Genomic DNA, 20,842 nt, shown 5'->3' with positions numbered 1-20,842 from the left:
TCCATCTCGGGGCTTAAAATTGGACAGAAAAGTTGATAAAATTGATCACTCATATGAACTTCACTTCATTATATTATGTAATAGGAGTGTAACTCTGGTTCGTTGATCTTCTAACTAATATTATATTGACATTGTACAGAAGGAGTTGTGGCTTTTGAATTTGTGTTTGCATTTGAAGATTCTAAAGGAACACGCACACGCATACACAATTTGTTTGTTTTTGATGATTCTAAAGGAATCACACACACACACACACACACACACTCAAACACTAACACACACACAACCACACACACACACTCACAACCACTACTGTCTACTGAACTACTGTCCTGACAAAAACTAAGAAACATGGCATCATCCCCACGTGCCAGGCCGGCTTCAGAAAGTCCAGGTCCTGTACAAATAACATTGTTAAACTAGCCCCCCACATTAAAAAAACTCGAGCAAGAAATAAAACCATGTTTGCCACCTTCTTTGACATTAAACGCGCCTACGATTCAGTCTGGCACACCAAACTATTGGAAAAACGAAAAAACATTGGTATATCAGGAAGACTACAATTTTGTGAAGGTGAATTTATAAACGAAAGGACGCAAGAAGTTCGAGTAGGCAGAGATGTATCCACAGCACACAAAGTTAACATGGGAGTCCCTCAAGTGTCATTGCCCCGACATTGTTCAGCATCATGCTGCATGACATTCACAAAGCCAAAACGTATGGAACAGTGATTTCAGTGTATGCGGACGACTTGGCTCTGTGGTCAAATCACAAACCAAGAGAAACTCAACACAGAACCAACCTGAAGAGACGCAGAAGACAAAATGGTCAAGTATTTGTACACAAACGGCTTTGAAATCGCCGCCGAAAAGACAACATTCATGGGTGTCACCAGAAAGAAGGTACACGAAAAATCCACAATTATCTTCAACAATACACCCCTGGAGCCTAAACAACAAGTCAAATTCCTTGGCGTTACCTTCACCCCGAACCTAACATGGAGGCCACACATCAAAAACCTAGTAGGCACGGCCAAGAAAGCACAATTGGTCTCCTCAAAGTGTTAAAACGAGAGACCTGGGCCTCAAATAAAGACAGCCTGCTTCACATTACGGAAGCCATTATAAGATCACGTTTAACCTATGGTCAAGAAGCAATTTTTGCTGCATCAAAATCGAATCTAAAACTATTGAAAAGAGTCGACATGGCTGAACTCAAAATCATTTTTGATCTCCCAAAACACTCCATAAACAAACTAGTGTCGGGCCCTCGATGAAGAAAGAAGACTGAAGTCGGCCCAGTATGTATCAAGAGCCAGTACAGTTGATAATGCTGTGAACGAAGAGCTCACTGCTGAGTTCGACACAATAACCTCGGCCCCTTACCAAAACCTAAAAAGAAAAACAGCCAAAATATACGAAGCAACGATCCCACCAACAGACAATGTTCAACCGATATTTCAAGAAATTGGGGTAAACCCAGGTAGGATGGCCCACATTCCCATTCACCCCTTCCCCTTTTGGTTCATGGAATCCCCCATTATCATCCCTGATCATGATCTGGGTATAACAAAGAAAGATAACCCTGTACTTGTCTCATCAATAGTAAGAGAACTAATTTCAAACAGTTACAAAGATCACCTACAAATACGGCTAAAAACAAAATGATGGCCAAGCTGGCTGTGCTGTTGTCATTCCTGACCTCAAAATAACCAAAAATTTCAAACTCAACAAGGATGTGTCCATTTTCACTGCAGTAATGTACGCCATCTTAAGAGCATGCCACTATGTCAATGACCTCCATCAACCCCCAACAAGAGTCGTGATTCTCTCCGACTCAAAATCAGCTCTGACTGCTCTCCAAAATGGTTCCACAAACCGGGAAGAGCTTCAGACGGAAATATTGTTCCTCTGTCACCAAATCATTGCCTCTGGAACAGAACTGACCCTTATGTATATCCCCTCACACACAGGGATCAGAGGCAATGATATGGCTGACAGAGCAGCAAAAGAGGCTGTCACAGATCAAGCAGCATTTCATGACCTAAAATTAACAAAGACGGAAGCAAAACACAAAATGGCCAAAGTTGCCTGGCGTCACTGGGAAACAGGATTAAAAACAGAAGGCGATGCCCATGGTTGGCTTATTCTCCCCCGACAAACAAAACAAAACAGGCCTACACTCCCCCTCCTTAAAATACTTCGCAGAATTCGCACGGATGGATGCGCTCACAAGTTCTTTCCCCGTCTCTGTAAATGTGGAAAGTTAATATCTTTTTTATACCTCTTTGACCGCTGCCAATCACTCCAACAAGATTTCCGCAACCTACACACCCTTGTCAACGAACACAAACTGAAACCCCATGAGTTTTTAGATAAACATTGCACGCTTCAATGGAAGCCAGCCTACACCCTGTGTCTCTCAATATATAAGGCTGAAATAGGACATCTGTTTTGAAAACCTCATCCCCTTTCCTCCTTCCCACCCCTCAATCCTCTCTCCCACCGACCCCCCCCCCCCCTCCCACACCCAACAACCAAAGCGCCTAAAACACAAAGCATAGCTCTATTCAAACAAGACTAAAGCACATACTGCCCTCCTACCTGAACTTAAGTTCCCCATTCTGATATATTATTTTAGTAAGTTATTTCAATATTTTTCTTTGGCTAAATAAAGATTTAAAAAAATATATATTTGTATTAATTTTCCAGTTATGTATTTATTTACTTATTCAGCCAGTTCTCTATTTAGTTATTTTGGCATTATACAAAAGTCTAAAAAAGATTCTACATAAATAAAAAACAAATGAGCCTACAAAACCGCTCCACTCCAACCATATTCCGCGTACACAAAGGCAACAACCCCTAACAAAATCTTTACCTCCATCCCCATTTTGAAATACCGCAACAACAGACTTCCAGATCTTTAACACGATCATATGTGTTCTCTGTTTGCATGTCTGTCCGGTGTCTTGTCCCCCCATATAGCATATTAACTCTACCTGTCCCAAGATTGGTCCTAAGAGGACGTTAAAACTAACTATCAATCAATCAATACCTGAAATAGGCCACCCCGCTGTATGACATGCCATTTGATATGATACTAACTGTACGGTTTCTCCCCAATCTCTCAGTACAGTTAGTATCAAACGGCGCGGTGAAACTGCTGAAGTACAGTACAGAAACTCGACTTATGTAGAATTTCCCCTAAGACTCTCCTGAAGTGCCCTTTTTTTCTTCAGAAACTCGACTTATGTAGAGTTTGGGATACATAACTGCACTACAATTCACCTTTTTAGCCGACTGACTGGTAAACTGTCATGAGAAGAAAAATGCACACAGCGAGTAAAGTTTATGACGTTTTTTGGTAGTGTCTGATGTGTTGTTGGGTAACTAGACGGCAGCTGATGCACTGCAATCAGCAGCTGGCCACTTCACCGAACCGAGATTCCTTTGTTTGCTGTTTGTTTTAGTGAGGCGACACACTTCAGTACAGTTGAGTATCAAACGGCGCGGTGAAACTCTCCTGAAATGACTTCATGTAGGTTTCCAGAAACTCGGCATAAGTCAAGTTTTTATACTAAACTGAGCAAAAAACTGATTTCACCCATTTTCGTACCCCAACTCTAACATTCATTCCCGAGTCATTTCATTCAAACTTAATATGCCATCAAAGGCCCTTCACTTGGCTATATGGCACACTTTTCGGATCAAAGATTTCTGTTATAGGTATCACGTGACCGCCGCCGAAGTATGGGTACCCCCAAAATCAACCTGACGAAAACGCCAGGTACCAATTAAAAAATCGACAAAAATTCAGAATAGGCTTAACTTGGCAACCTTTACATACGAGGAGAAAAACAAATCAATTATCCATCCAAAACAGGTTGTTTTGTTTTGCTATATTGCGCTGATGCAGGTGTGGAGCGCGTGAACAGTAGAAAACGAGAGGTTTTTGTGTTCATTTTGAGGGGTACCATGACAAAAAGCGCTTTATTTCAGTAATGCCTGAATGGATTGCTTCGAAACTTTCAGGATCTCAAGTTTACCTACGAGACTTACCCTGGGTAACATTTTGGATCACTACATGTTTGTGCTCAGATGTTATGCACTCTTCCGGAACATGTTTTTATACCCGTCACGGCCCGGGTTTGTGAATTTTCATCCAAAAAATTCATGACTTTGCACGCATACAGACAAATGGTTATTAGCCTCGGAACAACTGCCAAAGTTTCTTTTGAGTATGACCACTGACGGACATTTGCTAGCCATGTAAACACAAGTCGCGTAAGGCAGAATTACAACATTTAGTCAAGTTGTCGAACTCACGGACTGAAACTGAACGCACTGCATTTTTTTTTTTACCAAGACAATACAGCTTCGTCAATCCTGGCGAGAAGGAAATCGCTCACTTTTTCAAGTGCAAAACGAAGTGAAATTGACAAGTCAGAATAGCGCGGTAGCGTATGGCGCCAAGCAGGAATGCGCGCTTTTCTGTATTCTTTTTAACTTTCTGAGCTTATTTTGAATACGACATATTATATCTATATGTCTTTAGAATCAGGAAATGATAAAGAATACGATGAAATCATTTTTGGATCGACTTCTTAAATTATAATCGTAGTACTAATTAACCTATTTTCGTTAATTGGGATCACATTTTAATAGTAAACATGACATATGTATATATTTTTAGATTCAGAATCTGATGAAGAATACGATGCAATCAATTTTAAATCGGTTTGCGAAAAATGGATTTTAATGACAACTTTAACGAGCAATCTCATTAATTGATTTTTAATCCTCCAAGCTGAAATGCAATACCAAAGTCCGGGCTTCGTCGAAGATTACTTGACCACAATTTCAACCAATTTGGTTGAAAAATGAGAGCGTGACAGTGCCGCCTCAACTTTCATAAAAAGCCGGATATGACATCAACAAAGACATTTATCAAAACTAGTCGCGTAAGGCGAAAATACAACATTTAGTCAAGCTCAGTCGAACTCACAGAATGAAACTGAACGCAAAGCATTTTTTCTGCAAGACCGTACACTCGTAACATCGTCTGTCCACCGCTCGTGGCAAAGGCAGTGAAATTAACAATACAGAAAAGCGCGGTAGCGGTTGCGCTGAGGAGGATAGCCCGCTTTTCTATATCTCTATTCTTTTTAACTCTCTGAACGTGTTTTTAATCCAAACATATCATATCTATTTGTTTTTGGAATCAGGAACGGACAAGGAATAAGATGAAATTGTTTTTAAATCGATTTCGGAAATTTAATTTTAATCATAATTTTTATATTGTTAATTTTCAGAGCTTGTTTTTAATCCGAATATAACATAATTATATGTTTTTGGAATCAGAAAATGATGAAGAATACGATAAACGTAATTTTGGAACGTTTTATAAAAAAATTATTTTAATTACAATTTTCAGATTTTAAAAGGTGGTCGTCTACATTTTTGCTTTTTTTCAATAATCTTATGGTTAGATTTCGCTAAAAAGTTATGTCAGATGATGAATGAACCATGGGGAAAAAAGTTATAGAAAAAAAAATATATGTAAAAAAAGATTTTATTTTTGGGTAGCGTGACTCACGCTTCCAATATTTTGTTTTCTGTTTGCTGAGAACATGTGCTTTGCCTAAAAATACTGACCAATCAAATTCATGTCACTATGCTTATTGCCACGCCCAAACAAGTGCAGCAACAGTTTGACACTGGAGCGCTGTCCACGCTTTTTTTTAAACGCACGAAATGCACGGGATTTGAGAGGAGTTTTGCGCTTGGCATTTTCCAAAAAAGGATATCCTACTATGAGTACTACGCTGGAATACTACAATGAATTTTCAAACGGCTACACTGGCTTCGTCTTTCCTGATCGAAAGGGGGTGTATTGTTGATATTTGTAGATAATAGACTCTGCATTTTAATGGTCAAATGGCGATTTCGGTATAAAAATGTAGACAAGGACCTTTAATGACCAAAGTCATTAATTAAATGTTAAGCCTCCAAGCTGAAATGCAATACCAAAGTCCGGCCTTCGTCGAAGATTGCTTTGACAAAATTTCAATCAATTTTATTGAAAAATGAGGGTGTGACAGTGCCGCCTCAACTTTTACAAAATGCCGGATATGACGTCATCAAAGACATTTATCGAAAAAAATGAAAAAAAAGTCTGGGGATATCATACCCAGGAACTCTCATGAAAAATTTCATACAGATCGGTCCAGTAGTTTACTCTGAATCGCTCTACACACACACACACCCACATACACCACGACCCTCGTCTCGATTCCCCCTCTATGTTAAAACATTTAGTCAAAACTTGACTAAATGTAAAAAGGAGAAAAAAAACACGTATGGGGATGCCATACTCAGGAGCTCTGATTTAAACAAGATTTTATTAAAGAAATACAGGGTGGCATGTATATGCGATATAAACATTTGTGACCACACGACAAGCTAAGCTTATATTAAGTGTGGTTATAAATACATGTATGTACATCTAGATGGGAAATGTTATTTCACGTAATGTCAAGGTCAGAGAATCGCTTATACCCTTATTAGACATGTAAGACAGACAAGATACAATTTTTACAAAAAAAGAGGAAACAATATATAGCAAAAGAATCAGAGGACCGGAAGGGATTTAACTTTATTTTTCAGCAATACCGTGGAGATATAAGTCGGTAAGGTGGGTATACAGGGGGTGTGGGGGCGGGGGGGAGGGGGGGGGGGTCAGAGAGACGATGACTGTCACAGACTTGCCAATGTAATGTTTCTGCAGCAGCAATAATTTCCCAAAATGTTGTCCAAACTAATTAAGATTCACTCAAACCTGACCTTCAGTAAAAGCGTAAAACAACATGACCTGCCAATAATCAAATACTGGATCATTAACATGGTGACCACAGGGTAATCAGGATCTCTCATGTCAAGTTTTATGAAGATCGGTCACGTAGTTTTCTCTGAATCGCTCTACACACTCACACAACACACACAGACAAACATACACCACGTCGACCCTCATCTCGATCCCCCCCCTCTACGTTAAAACATTTAGTCAAAACTTGACTAAATGTAAAAAATGGAACGTTCAGGCAGATTGCTATTGGGGGCGGTGTTAACGCTGAGTGCCTCTCAAAACATGCTGCGGTCACAGATGACTGGACATCGCTGTCGCAAAAAAACACCAAGTCGCGTAAGGCGAAAATACAACATTTAGTCAAGCTGTCGAACTCACAGAATGAAACTGAACGCAATGCAATTTTTCAGCAAGACCGTATACTCGTAGCATCGTCAGTCCACCGCTCGTGGCAAAGGCAGTGAAATTGACAAGAAGAGCGGGGTAGTAGTTGCGCTGAGAAGGATAGCACGCTTTTCTGTACCTCTCTTCGTTTTAACTTTCTGAGCGTGTTTTTAATCCAAACATATCATATCTATATGTTTTTGGAATCAGGAACCGACAAGGAATAAGATGAAAGTGTTTTTAAATTGATTTCGAAAATTTAATTTTGATCATAATTTTTATATTGTTAATTTTCAGAGCTTGTTTTTAATCCAAATATAACATATTTATATGTTTTTGGAATCAGAAAATGATGAAGAATAAGATGAACGTAAATTTGGATCGTTTTATCAAAAAAAATTTTTTTTTACAATTTTCAGATTTTTAATGACCTAAGTCATTAATTAATTTTTAAGCCACCATGCTGAAATGCAATACCGAAGTCCGGCCTTCGTCGAAGATTGCTTGGCCAAAATTTCAATCAATTTGATTGAAAAATGAGGGTGTGACAGTGCCGCCTCAACTTTTATCCATAGTTAGTACTTCTACTGGAGCCCCTCAGGGCACAGTATTGTCTCCAGTTCTGTTCACATTATACACTAACGATTGTCAAGGCACTGTTACGACCCCTCTTGTGAAATATTCTGACGATTCTGCCCTTGAAGACCTGTCTGACTCTGATTCTGTTTATTTTTCTGAAGTTCAAAATTTCAGCTCCTGGTGTAAAGATAACTATTTAGCCCTAAATGTGACAAAAACAAAAGAGCTAGTTATTGACTTTCGCAAAAACCCAGCTACAGTTTCAGATTTGTACATAGATGGTGTGAAAGTTGAGCGAGTGACTGAATACAAATATCTCGGTACAGTCATTGACAACAAACTAAATTTCTCCTCAAACACTAAAGCTATCCACAAGAAGTGTCAGTCAAGAATCTACTGCTTACAAAAGCTCAGAAGTCTGAACATCAACAGCCGCATCCTCCAAACATTCTATACTTCATTCATTGAATCCATTCTCACTTTCTCTTTCATCTGCTGGTATGGAGGTCTGTGTGTGAAGAGTAAGAATGTGCTTGGGCGGGTGGTGAACACATGTGGTAAGATTGTGGGGGTGAGACAGGAAGGACTGACTGTGCTGTATGAACGACGTGTGGTGCGAAAGGCCCGCTGCATCATCCAGGATAGTAGTCATGTGCTCGCTCACCACTTTGAGGTCCTGCCCTCAGGACGTCGCCTCCGCACTCCCAGATTCCGCACGCTCAGAACTAAGAACAGTTTTATTCCAAAGTCAATTGGCTTTTTAAATACCTAAGTTAATTAAAACTAGTATGTGTGCCGGTGAACATATGCACTGATTACTGTGATGAATATTTTTTATATTCTTTGATGTGCACCCTTATGCTGAGTGTGATAACCCTCGAATGACTAGTCCTGTGATAAATATTGTTCAATGACATATCTAGTCCTGTGATAATGATAGTTTTTAGCGGTAAACTTTTAGCTAAAGCTGACGGCAATTAACCTATTTGGAATCATGTTACTATTCCTGTTAGTGTACATATGCGTGCGCGAGTGTAGTATGCTTCGTATGGTATTTTTATCTGTTGTCTTATTATTTGTTTTGTCTTTTAATGTGCACCACACTGAAATTTCTCTGTATGAGATAATAAAGTATTCGTATTCGTATTCGTATTACAAAAAGCCGGATATGACGTCATCAAAGGTATTTATCGAAAAAAAGAAAAAAACGTCCGGGGATATCATTCCCAGGAACTCTCATGTCAAATTTCATAAAGATCGGTCCAGTAGTTTGGTCTGAATCGCTTTACACACACACACGCACAGACAGACAGACAGACACACACACACACACACACACACACACACACACACACACCACGACCCTCGTCTCGATTCCCCCTCTATGTCAAAACTTGACTAAATGTAAAAAGGGATCGTGTTTACAGGACTAGCAAACGTAAACTTGTGATTGTACTTAAATACAATACAATACAATACAATACAATACAATAACTTTATTAATCTCTAAAAGAGAAATTACATTGCTGAGCGTTTGTGTCCGTAATAATAACATACATTCAAAATAAATGTAACTTTGGCAGTATTTATAATGTCACTCATTTGTCTGTATGCATGCAAAGTCATGAATTTTTTGGATGTAAGCCTTCAAGTCTATGGCACGTTTGAAAACATTTTCCGGAAGATTGCATATCATCTCAACACATACATGTAACGATGCATTGCTGAAATACAGCGCTTTTTGTCATGGTACCCCTCAAAATGGACGCAAAAACCTCTCGTTTTCTACTGCTCATGCGCTCCCCAAAAAATTGTTCTTCCTTGGAAAACCAATAAGGAGAATTCCCTAGCCTTCACACACACACGTACACGACGCTGTTAGTTGATACTAAAGAAATCACACACAGAGACACATTTTTGGTTGTTGCTGATTCTGAAGCAATCACTCACACACACACACACACACACTGACACAAGGATGTACCATTTTAGGCTTGGATCTCTTCCTCAATTCCTGTTGTCCCAACATCTAGCAGACTGCAAACAGTCAAGGGAGAAGAGGAATGCAAAACAGATTTTCAGTGTTGTCACGTCACATATATGTCAAATAAAATGCCATGCATCTTACTCGGAACGTAGTTTGTGTGAGTAATTTAAAGGCACAGTACGCCTCCCGTAAACCATCACAGGTACTGTCAGGCTTTTACACACAGTACAAACACTCTTTCGTTTAAACACTCACCGCTTGAGAACATCCTAGGTGCCCTACGTAAAGAGCGAGCAATGTTCAAAGAATTAATTTTGCGGATTGTCTGATCAGATAATCGGACGGTGCGTTTTGGCGCTAGACCTAACTTTTAAAATCTAAATAATAAATTGACAGCTTGTTACACAAACATTCTTAAATCATAAAAGAATTCTTTTTTCATCAAGACAAGATCAGTACAATTCGAAGTTTTGAAAGTTTGAAAAAAGAAAAGCCCGGAAGCAGGGTCACGCAAGGTCGTGGTTCTCGTAGCAGACGACGTTTATACCTATCGCCAGTTCCTCTGAACAGTTTGTTTGTTTGTTTGTTTGCTTAACGCCCAGCCGACCACGAAGGGCCATATCAGGGCGGTGCTGCTTTGACATTTAACGTGCGCCACACACAAGACAGAAGTCGCAGCACAGTCACATTATTCTGACACCGGACCAACCAGTCCTAGCACTAACCCCATAATGCCAGACGCCAGGCGGAGCAGCCACTAGATTACCAATTTTAAAGTCTTAGGTATGACCCGGCCGGGGTTCGAACCCACGACCTCCCGATCACGGGGCGGACGCCTTACCACTAGGCCAACCGTGCCGGTCCCTCTGAACAGTCAAAAGCCATCGCTAGAGTTCGTGTGAATCGCAGCCGTTTGTTTCGTTTAGATTCAAAGGTACATAATAGCGTGCTATTGCAGATAAGCTTACAGCGAGTCGCATTGAAATCACAAACTGACGACTACATTGTGAAAAAAAGGAAACTGGATCACACGGGTTCACGATGGCTCAGGGGTAAGATAAACCACGCAAAAATAAATTCTTTGAAAATTGCTCGCTCTTCAGGATGTTCTCAAGCGGTGAGTGTTTAAATGAAAAGGTGTTTGTACTGTGTGTAAAAGCCTGACAGTATCTGTGATGGTTTACGGGAGGCTTACTGTGCCTTTAAACTGTGGAAGGCACATAATTTTTGTAAACCTGACCGAAGAAAATGGGGCAATTAAGTTGTCAACTTTTTGTTTATTCTGTTGTTTCATTCAATGTAAGCAGTCTTGTCCAAGACGCCAATTAGAACATGTTGAATGTATGACTCAGTGTTTGTAAAAGACAGACGTATTTGTCACGAAACACACTTTGGAGGTAACTGCTACAAGCCCTAAGCAGGTGAAAGTTTACTAAATTTAACTTTGAGCTTTTTGGACTCGATCTATGAATACGGTGTCCCCCCCCCCCCCCCCCCCCCCCGAAAAAAAATGCCACCAACAAAAATGCTAATTAAACTTCTACAGCGAATTACTTCATATTTGGTGTAACTTCACATAAATGATAATCAGTTTACAAAGTGTGAATTTTCAAAAATGTGTTCCAAATTCGGAGATGGATTTAACAGTACAAGATTTTAGTCAGATATCTTCAGTCGGAAATGTTGAACTTGGTCAACGCTGCTTCTTAGAAGCTGACATCACAGCTGGATGCTTCAATTAGATGTCCGCGAACATCTCCAGATGGGATGTCACCTTGCTCCACTAATATTTTGACATTGAAACAGGGATTTGTACACATTTTCGCTTATAGTTGATGTTTGTGGGTACATTTAGTGTCTTTTCCTATGTTTATTGATGCGATAAAGGCGTTAAGAAACGTTTCGTACTTTTTGGACAAACGGAAAAGGCGATATTTTACATGTTTAAGTTATTTTGCATATTCCGTTGTGTTTTCAAGCCTTTCGGCTTAACAGTTCTTAACAGACTTCTGACATTGTGAAATTCAGCAAAATGCTACCATATGCAAGTCGTGAGACAGCTTCTTGAACTGACTTAAAGTCAGCAATTGTTGCCAGGATTTATTTGCGGAAAACAAGCAAAATAGCAATCTGCTGAGAACGGTAGGCTAACGAAGGATTCCGGCCTGCGCAAAGTTACTGACATCATTGTAGAAAGGCTACATAATAATGACCATATATCCCAATAGCATTTGAAATCAGAAATTAAAGAGTTATTTATCACAAAGATCAGCCAGACAGGCGCAATGGTTTGGTGGTAAGACGCCGGCTTCAAAAGCGGTAGGTCGTGGGTTCGACCAGAAGTTTATTATACTAGAAGTACTTTTCTACTATTAACAGCAGTCGACACGCGATGATACATATGGTTTAAACAAAACTGTATTCAATTTTTATCATGACAAAAACAATACATGGTTTTTAAGATAACTAACTCAAGCATATCATGCTTATTTTAAGTAATCCTGGTATGTACATAACAAAGGTTAACATGACGGCGGACTAAATACATTTTACTCATTTCAGGCAACGATAACAAACAGAAAAACCTGATACGCAAACAATCAGAAAAGGGAGGGGGTGGTAGTACAGAAGGTGGGGGACCGGCACGATTGGCCTAGTGGTAAGGCGTCCGCCCCGTGATCGGGAGGTGATGGGTTCGAACCCCGGCCGGGTCATACCTAAGACTTTAAAATTGGCAATCTAGTGGCTGCTCCGCCTGGCGTCTGGCATTATGGGGTTAGTGCTAGGACTGGTTGGTCCGGTGTCAGAATAATGTGACTGGGTGAGACATGAAGCGCTGTGCTGCGACTTCTGTCTTGTGGTGTGGCGCACGTTAAATGTCAAAGCAGCACCGCCCTGATATGGCCCTTCGTGGTCGGCTGGGCGTTAAGCAAACAAACAAACGAACTGGGAGGAAGCAACCCGAATTTCCCAGCGATGGGACAATAAAGTAATCTTCTTCTTCTTCTGCGTTCGTGGGCTGAAACTCCCACGTACACTCGTGTTTTTTGCACGAGTGGAATTTTACGTGTTTGACCGTTTTTTACCCCGCCATTTAGGCAGCCATACGCCGTTTTCGGAGGAAGCATGCTGGGTATTTTCGTGTTTCTATAACCCACCGAACTCTGACATGGATTACAGGATCTTTTTCGTGCGCACTTGGTCTTGTGCTTGCGTGTACACACGGGGGTGTTCGGACACCGAGGAGAGTCTGCACACAAAGTTGACTCTGAGAAATAAATCTCTCGCCGAACGTGGGGACGAACTCACGCTGACAGCGGCCAACTGGATACAAATCCAGCGCGCTACCGACTGAGCTACATCCCCGCCCCAATAAAGTAATGAAATGAAAAAACCCATCTCTTAGATCCCTTGACTTTGGGGTAGCGCGACTCTGTTGCTGTTAGCTTTCCACTGGGAGGAAGCGACCCGAATTTCCCAGCGATGGGACAATAAAGTAATGGAAACAAGAAAAATCTATTTGATCCCTTGACTTTGGGGTAGCGCGACTATGTTGCTGCTAGCTTTCCACTGGGAGGAAGCGACCCGAATTTCCCAGCGATGGGACAATAAAGTAATGTGAAGAAAAAAAAATCTAATAGATCCCTTGACTTTGGGGTAGCGCGACTATGTTGCTGCTAGCTTTCCACTGGGAGGAAGCGACCCGAATTTCCCAGCGATGGGACGATAACGTAATGAAATGAAAAAAAAAATCTTTTACATCCCTTGACTTTGGGGTAGCGCGACTCTGTTGCTGTTAGCTTTCCACTGGGAGGGAGCGACACGAATTTCCCAGCGATGGGACAATAAAGTAATGAAAAAAAGAAAAATCTATTCGATCCCTTGACTTTGGGGTAGCGCGACTATGTTGCTGCTAGCTTTCCACTGGGAGGAAGCGACCCGAATTTCCCAACGATGGGACAATAACGTAATGAAAAATAATCAAACAAGAGGCGAAGCCTTCAAGGCTCACGTAAGAAATCGACAAACAGTAACACAAACTCACTCACTCCGTCACACACACACACACACACACACACACACACACACACACACACACACACACACAGAGTTAAAACTAACTCCATGTAAAATTGTCAAAAAAGGCAAACAGATAAAATGACTGTGCATTTGTTGTTGGTGCAGTTGTCCCTGAAGGAGATCTTGTGCAATCCTCACACACACACACACACACACACACATAGGCCTACAAGACCGCACAAACACGCACGCACACACAGACACACGTTTAAACTGCATCAGCATAATTATCATGGCAAAGCTTATCTGCAATCATTAACCTACCCTAAAGCTTGCGTATCAAGATATATATTATTGGAATTGTCATACGACTAAGGGTTAAAGATATGGGCGTCACGATGGTCCGGTGCGTCCCGCTAGCGCTACGTGTCATTTGTGCTACGTATTGTTTGCGCTATTTTCTGTAGTGCTATCGACACAAATTGCCAAAAACAGTAGTGCTATCGGCACGTAGTGCTATTGCCACAATTCACACATGCCATTATCACTACGTCTCAATATACTACTACGTGTCGATATCACTATTTTTGAAAAACCAATGTACTGTAGCGCTACGTGTCGACTAACGCTACGTGTCGATAGCACTAAACTACATGTTCAAACAGCAGACACTTCCCTTTGTGTGTGTGTGTGTGTGTGTGTGTGTGTGTGTGTGTGTGTATATATATATTGTCTGCATGCATGGCTGTCTGTCGGATCTGTCTGTCTGTCTGTCTCTCTCTCTCTCTGTCTCTGTCTCTCTCTCTTTTTTTTTTCACCACGTATTTATTTCATGGTTGTTGGTGTGTGTTTTTTATTTTTTTATTTTGTTCTTCCCCCATCCCCCGTGGTTTGTATATGAGTCTGTGGCTTTAGTATAACAAACCATTCTGAGTTCTCTCTCTCTCTCTCTCTCTCTCTCTCTCTCTCTCTCTCTCTCTCTCTCTCTCTCTCTCTCTCTCTCTCTCTCTCTCTCTCTCTCTCTCTCTCTCTCTCTCTCTCTCTCTGCAGGCCTCTCAATCGCTCTTTCTCTGTACCTCTTTTAAATCGCTCTCTCCTTGTCTCTCCCGCTCCCCTCCCCCTCTCTCTCCCCATCTGTCTTTCTGTCTTCTCTCGCTCTTTCTTTCTCGCTCGCTCTTTCCCCCTCCCCCCCCCCCCCTCTCTCTCTCTCTCTCTCGCATGATACCGTATATACATACACGGATGTTTTTCTGTGTGTGAGTTTGTGTGTACGATATCGTACATTTTGTGTAAAATTAGACTGATGCAACACAAAACCTGTGATTTACTGTTCGGTTTTTGCATCTTTAGATGTTTACCTATAATCATTAAATCAACACCAACTGCTTTATCTGACCTTAAAAAGAGCCTGTTGGGGTCCTTTAAGCTTACCCGAACATGGCCGGGACAACTGAACTTTGGAAGAGTACACCTCTTCATTACCTCCAGAGATCTTTCACTTCCAGCTGCCTACCACTCCACCCCCCACCCCCTGTCTCCCCCCCCCCCCCTCCCCAACCCCTCTGTGGGCAGAGAGGTGTCACCGTCAGCTGGGTGGCCGAGTGGTAACGCACTTGCGCTCGGAAGCGAGAGGTTGCGTGTTCGACCCTGGGTCAGGCCGCAATTTTCTCCCCCCTTTCCTAACCTAGGTGGTGGGTTCAAGTGCTAGTCTTTCGGATGAGACGAAAAACCGAGGTCCCTTCGTGTACACTACATTGGGGTGTGCACGTTAAAGATCCCACGATTGACAAAAGGGTCTTTCCTGGCAAAATTGTATAGGCATAGATAAAAATGTCCACCAAATACCCGTTTGACTTGGAATAATAGGCCGTGAAAGGTGAATGTTCGCCTAATAGGCTTGAAGTTTGGTGGTCGATGTGAATGCGTTATATATTGTGTGTAAAAAATGTCTGTTTGTCTGTCTGTCTGTAAAAAAATTTCCATTTCAAACGGCAGAAATTAATATGTAAAGCGCGGAGAGCACAGTTGTGGTTCGCACTATATAAGCTCCCCATAATAATAATAATAATAATAATAATAATTGAGGTCACCTGCACTCACTCAGAGCAAAACCAGTTGACCGTGTCTAACTTTTGACACTGATCATGTAAAAAAAATCCCAACGCCGATTCCAAGGCAGGAACATACATGTACCTCGACCAATCAGCACGAATATAATATACTTACTTGGGCCGGATTCTAATCCGCGAAACTGTTTCAGAAACCATACTGAGAGAGAGAGAGAGAGAGAGAGAGAGAGAGAGAGAGAGAGAGAGAGAGAGAGATCAGCAACAGAGAGTGGAAGATAAAAGAAACAAGTCGCGTAAGGCGAAATTACTACATTTAGTCAAGCTGTGGAACTCACAGAATGAAACTGAACGTAGTCCGCCGCTAGTGCAAAAGGCAGTGAAAGTGACGAGCCTGTTTGCCGCGATAGCGGTTGCGCTGTGCTTCATAGCACGCTTTACTGTACCTCTCTTCGTTTGAACTTTCTGAGCGTGTTTTTAATCCAAACATATCATATCTATATGTTTTTGGAATCAGGAAGCGACAAGGAATAAGATGAAAGTGTTTTTAAATCGATTTCGGAAAATTAATTTTGATCATAATTTTTATATTTTTAATTTTCAGAGCTTGTTTTTAATCCAAATATAACATATTTATATGTTTTTGGAATCAGGAAATGATGAAGAATAAGATGAACGTAAATTTGGATCGTTTTATAATTATTTTGGTTTTTTTTACAATTTTCAGATTTTTAATGACCAAAGTCATTAATTAATTTTTAAGCCACCATGCTGAAATGCAATACCGAAGTCCGGCCTTCGTCGAAGATTGCTTGGCCAAAATTTCAATCAATTTGATTGAAAAATGAGGGTGTGACAGTGCCGCCTCAACTTTTACAAAAAGCCGGATATGACGTCATCAAAGCCATTTATCGTAAAAAAAAGAAAAAAACGTCCGGGGATATCATTCCAAGGAACTCTCATGTAAAATTTCATAAAGATCGGTCCAGTAGTTTAGTCTGAATCGCTCTACATACACACGCACAGACACACACACACACACACACACACACACACACACACACACACACACACATACACCACGACCCTCGTCTCGATTCCACCTCTATGTTAAAACATTTAGTCAAAACTTGACTAAATGTAATAAAAACAAGTGGTTGCAATCTGTCCTTCCGTAAAACTTACCTACTCTGTGAGAAAAAAACAACCCAACAACATAATCAAAAATCTTCTGATACACAACGACACATTACAAGGATATAAAAATGCAAAAAATATTAAACATACCTGGTTGCAAACTTTTGTAATCGAAGTGAACAAAATCACACCGGTGACACTGTGACGGTTCCCCTACGCTTTGTGTTCGGTGCCCTGACCCTTTGTTTTCGGTTCCCACTCGGTTCCCACACGCCAAAATTCGCGGACAAAACATCCATTTATGGTAGTATTACGCAATGTTGCTCTCTGAGAATGGTCTTGTTAGATCTGTGAGTGTTTACACTACATGCCTAGGTGCTGTTGGATTGAAGGTTTTTGATATTTTAGCCGTTATTAGGTAGAATGCCTTCCACTTTACTGCAAAACTGCATAATTCGTAGCATCGGCAAGAAATATCCTACCAAAAAATGCCTGCTTGGAACTGTCGTTGGTCCAGCAAAAAGTTCAACATGTCTGTAGCAGACAGCCCAAGTTTCAAGATTGTAGGGCCATCCAAACAGCCGTAATAATAAAAACAACAAAAGTAGTCAGTGAAATTGGCTGTGTTCGGTCCCCACACACTTTTGTGACGTAGGCGTGACGGTTCCCATAATTCATTGTGTCGGTCCCCACTTTCTGTGTCGGACCCCACTTTCGACCTAATTTCTCTGTGACGGACCCCACAACCAGCCTATTTTGTGTCGGTCCCCACACCTTCTTGGATTTATGACTTGCCGGTTATTTGTATCATTGTATTCATTGAATCTAATTGTCTCGGAGTTATTTTTCAGCAACAACCGGCAAGGCAGCACCTTTTGTGATACCAAGTAAGTCAGATGACATCAGTATGTGTGTGTATGTGTGTGAGAGAGAGAGAGAGAGAGAGAGAGAGAGAGAGAGAGAGAGAGAGAGAGAGAGAGAGAGAGAGAGAGAGAGAGAGAGACTAACTTTATTAGTTTATGCCACAAATAATATATAACATTATTTATCTCTGGGACGGTTCCCAGTATACCAGCAAATTATGTGTTGATCCACCCACACCTTCTTGAACTGGCCTTCCCAATATCTACTCTTAGTCTTACGGCCTTGGAGATATGCAATTTGGCACATTTTTAAAATAAAAGATCCACCTATCGTATGTGAGATTCAGTTTTCAGAGCAAAATGCTGCCCAGGGACTTCTAGTGGTGATTGAAAAAAAAAGAGTACTTGCCTGTGTCAAGTATGTGTCTTTATCCACGCTTGTTGTAAGAGGCAACTTTTCCCAGCTCCTTGTGTTCATGACTGCTTTCTCTTAAAATTAATTACTTTATGACAGTCAGAATACAATGGAACAAGGCTACATAAACCCTGACAGCCTACGACAACGGCCCGACTAAGGCTCAACACCGCGCCAATAAATTCAGCATTGGGCCAATGTTGGGCCATGATTGCTCCGTTTTCGTAGGCTATCAGGGTCAAAGATACATATTGGTAAACTAGTAAAATACATGTTCAGCATCATCAGCAATACCACAAAAGGATTAAAACAAGAAATTCCTCCGATAGGAACTACACCCCCGTCAAAGGGAAATAACCTTCTCAGTTGGTGGCAGTGAGAATGGTTATTTCCCTTTGACCAACGGGGGGGGGGGGGGGGGGGGGGGGGGGGGGGGGGGGGGGGGGGGGGTGTCCGTCTATACCAGGCCTTGTATAATTTTAATCCACCAATAACTCCCTAACCGTGTGTTTGACTGGTCCCAATTTTTGTAAGGACCGTCTCAGAAATGTATAGAACCTGTTCACCAAGTTTGGTGACGATCGGTCCGTTCATTCTTGAGATCTACTTGCGAACACAAACACATCGAGTGAAACCTATACACACCCCTATACCGGGGGTGTAAAAATCCTATTAGCTGTATGTCAGCGGCACAATGCAACCAGAACCAGCGTTTATGTGGAGTGATCGGGTGCTGGTCACTACCGCGAGCGTCACTACCGCGAGTACCACTACCGCGTCTCACACTAAAGTTGTGTTTCCGTACCCGCGATAGCGTTTTTCCAGCGGTGCGACGAAAATCAAGCACATAGAAAATGACCAGGAGTGTTTCCACACGCGCGACGCGTTAGCGGCGCGACAAGCGGCAAGCGACGCGATTTTTTTGAAAGGGTCCTGGAGCGATTTTTTCGCGTTGTCGCGCGGCAACGCGGGAGTTTACAGATTTTACCGCATGTTTAAAACGCAAGTACGGAAACACGTCACGCGTTTGCGCGCGTTTTCTTTTGTCGCTGCCGCTGTCGCGGGTACGGAAACAGAACTTACCGCGAGTACGACACTACCGCGAGTACGACACTACCGCGAGTATAACACTACCGCGTGTCACACTACCGCGAGTATAACATTACCGCGTGTCATTTTATGACTTCCATGGCTGAAGGCAAAGGTTGAAATGTTTCCTTGAAATATAAAACAAAAAGGCCTGGTCTGTTCTCTGAACACTAATTCAATGTTTGTCATGCTAACCAAGAACTCAAAACGATCAGAACACACTATCAGAATACATATAGAATGGGTTGCTTCCAATCAAAGCCGTTAGAACACAAACTCACAAGAAGTAAGTTTGCATGCGTTCTCTCTACGGTTATGGTACTCGCGGTTGTGGTACGCGCGGTAGTGTGACACGCGGCAGTGTTATACTCGCGGTAGTGTCGTACTCGCGGTAGTGTGACACGCGGTAGTGTTACACGCGGTAGTGTCGTACTCGCCGTAGTGTTACACGCGGTAGTGACGCTCGCGGTAGTGTCGCATAACCGGAGTCAGTGATCTGGAAAGGTGTCAATCTCTCTCTCTCTCTCTCTCTCTCTCTCTCACACACACACACACACACACACACACACACACACACACACACACACACACACACACACACACACACACACATACTGATGTCATCTGACTTACTTGGTATCACAAAAGGTGCTGCCTTGCCGGTTTTTGCTGAAAAATAACTCCGAGACAATTAGATTCAATGAATACAATGATACAAGTAACCGGCAAGTCATAAATCCAAGAAGGTGTGGGGACCGACACAAAATAGGCTGGTTGTGGGGTCCGTCACAGAGAAATTAGGTCGAAAGTGGGGTCCGACACAGAAAGTGGGGACCGACACAATGAATTATGGGAACCGTCACGCCTACGTCACAAAAGTGTGTGGGGACCGAACACAGCCAATTTCACTGACTACTTTTGTTGTTTTTATTATTACGGCTGTTTGGATGGCCCTACAATCTTGAAACTTGGGCTGTCTGCTACAGACATGTTGAACTTTTTGCTGGACCAACGACAGTTCCAAGCAGGCATTTTTTGGTAGGATATTTCTTGCCGATGCTACGAATTATGCAGTTTTGCAGTAAAGTGGAAGGCATTCTACCTAATAACGGCTAAAATATCAAAAACCTTCAATCCAACAGCACCTAGGCATGTAGTGTAAACACTCACAGATCTAACAAGACCATTCTCAGAGAGCAACATTGCGTAATACTACCATAAATGGATGTTTTGTCCGCGAATTTTGGCGTGTGGGAACCGAGTGGGAACCGAACACAAAGGGTCAGGGCACCGAACACAAAGCGTAGGGGAACCGTCACAGTGTCACCGGTGTGAAAATGAAATCTGGTCAGCGTCGCATCAAAGATGGTAAAATCTTGTACTAGCCAATGCATTGGAAACCGAAGCACGAAACTCTTCGACTCAGATAAAAAAA

This window comes from Littorina saxatilis, linkage group LG4 (genome assembly GCF_037325665.1).
Source record: "Littorina saxatilis isolate snail1 linkage group LG4, US_GU_Lsax_2.0, whole genome shotgun sequence".
Lineage (NCBI taxonomy): Eukaryota > Metazoa > Mollusca > Gastropoda > Littorinimorpha > Littorinidae > Littorina > Littorina saxatilis.
The sequence above is the reverse complement of the archived record's forward strand: the minus strand, read 5'-3'. Positions refer to the sequence as shown.